Here is a 2500-nt window from a genome sequence, read left to right as displayed (position 1 = left end):
CACCGCGGCATAGCTAGATGGCTTGTGTGGAGTTTTGTGAAAAAATGAAATTCGTGGTTTTTGAGGTGTGAGGGTTGGAATGGCCTCCAAATGTCCCCAAATGAATACCATGAAATTCTTGGTGCACGAAAGTTTTGAGTTCGGAGGGTTTTGCACATGGCCAAGTTGGTCGGTGCACCGCGGCATAGCTAGATGGCTTGTGTGGAGTTTTGTGAAAAAATGAAATTCGTGGTTTTTGAGATGTGAGGGTTGGAATGGCCTCCAAATGTCCCCAAATGAATACCATGAAATTCTTGGTGCACGAAAGTTTTGAGTTCGGAGGGTTTTGCACATGGCCAAGTTGGTCGGTGCACCGCGGCATAGCTAGATGGCTTGTGTGGAGTTTTGTGAAAAAATGAAATTCGTGGTTTTTGAGATGTGAGGGTTGGAATGGCCTCCAAATGTCCCCAAATGAATACCATGAAATTCTTGGTGCACGAAAGTTTTGAGTTCGGAGGGTTTTGCACATGGCCAAGTTGGTCGGTGCACCGCGGCATAGCTAGATGGCTTGTGTGGAGTTTTGTGAAAAAATGAAATTCGTGGTTTTTGAGATGTGAGGGTTGGAATGGCCTCCAAATGTCCCCAAATGAATACCATGAAATTCTTGGTGCACGAAAGTTTTGAGTTCGGAGGGTTTTGCACATGGCCAAGGTTGGCGGTGCACCGCGGCATAGCTAAATGGCTTGGTGGGGAGTTTTGTGAAAAAATGAAATTCGTGGTTTTTGAGATGTGAGGGTTGGAATGGCCTCCAAATGCCCCCAAATGAATACCATGAAATTCTTGGTGCACGAAAGTTTTGAGTTCGGAGGGTTTTGCACATGGCCAAGGTTGGCGGTGCACCACGGCATAGCTAGATGGCTTGGTGGGGAGATTTGTGAAAAAATGAAATTCGTGGTTTTTGAGATGTGAGGGTTGGAAAGGCCTCCAAATGCCCCCAAATGAGTACTGTAAAAGTGTTGGTGCACAAAAGTTTTGAATTGGATGCATTTTGCACTTGGCCAAGTTGGTCGGTGCACCGCGACTAGATAGGTTGGTGCCAAAATTTGTCAAATTTAAGACCTTGGCCAAACTGAATGAAATTTTGTGGGGAGGTTCCTGATATTGTTTAGTGGTGGACTGGAAAAAATGAGGTCGAAATTCGAAGTCTACATGTGCTTTTCTATTTTTCCCGATTTTACACATACCCGGTAAGTAAAAAAAATAAAAAAAATAGTTCCCCTTCGAGAAAAATTATGAAATTTGGTGAGCAAGGAGATACCATTATTCTACGAATTACTGCAAAAAATCGCATCAAAATTCGAAGTATAGCCCGAGATATGGACTTATGTCTGCTCAAAAAAAGTGTATCTACTTGTACAATTTTGCCTTTTGCATATTAACCTCTTATAGGGGGGGAGTGCTCCTTGAGCCGGCCAGCTCCACACTGGCAGGTTTTAAAGGGAGCTTGATGAGGCCTCCCCCCTCACGTGGTGCGTGCGTTAGCATGTTTATCATGGCACAACTAGCCTCTTCATAGTTGTTGAGCTTTATTAATACCAACACACGGTCGTCACTGATCGTTGGTTAGCTCGGCAGCTAGTCCCTCGGATATTGTGGAAAGTTATTTTCATGCCTAGCGATGCTTGACCCTGCGTCACTTGATGTTTCCATTTGCTTGCTTGCCCATGGTAGGTGGGGGGTGGACCGTCTTGTGGTGTGGTGTCTTGCGAACGTGAGGGTGTGTGAGTTGTAATCGAGATGCACTTGCTGGCTGGCTCCATGCCTTGCGTATCGAACGGTCAAGCATGCATCTCTTCCATTTTCACCCGTTGCCTTGGGTGATATTGGTTGATCAGTCCCTGTGTTGCCTACCCACTAGACGGTACTTCTGTGGTTGCTTCGAATTCTATCTTTCCATCACGAAGAGGTGTTGGAGGATCCTAATGTCACGCACGTGTTCCATCTAGTGAAACATCTCAGTGATGCACGTGTTGTGGCTAGTTCTTTTGGATGCGGTGCATTATATGAACTCGGGTTTACTTTAGCGACCCAGTCAACATAATTCGGTTGTGTCCCTTGATTGAGACGTTGTCCTTGAACTTGTTGTGAACAATATCGTTCTTCCACAACCCGTCGTCTTGAGTGCGATGGAAGGCAAATAAGATGTGCTTTGGCATGTCATGCACGTACTCGATTGCGGGAAGTGTGAGAAAGTGTTGTTGACAACCCGTGGGAAATGGAATGTGGCAAATCGTGATGAGCTCTTCGTGGATCTGCGAAGAAGACGACCTTTGGGCCTGTTGGAAACGAGGGAGGCGATGTTGAACTGCGAAGAAGATGGACTTTTGGGTTGTTTGAATCAATGGGAGGCCACGCGAGAACTCCGAATACTATGGACTCTTGGGTTGTTGGAAGCAACGGGAGGCCCCGCTAGAACTCCGAATACTACGGACTCTTGGGTTGTTGGAAGCAAGGGGAGGCC

The sequence above is a fragment of the Vigna unguiculata genome, unplaced genomic scaffold (assembly GCF_037176805.1).
Source record: "Vigna unguiculata cultivar grain cowpea cultivar isolate G323 ecotype 2 unplaced genomic scaffold, ASM3717680v1 ptg000347l, whole genome shotgun sequence".
Lineage (NCBI taxonomy): Eukaryota > Viridiplantae > Streptophyta > Magnoliopsida > Fabales > Fabaceae > Vigna > Vigna unguiculata.
Note: the sequence above shows the minus strand (reverse complement) of the source record.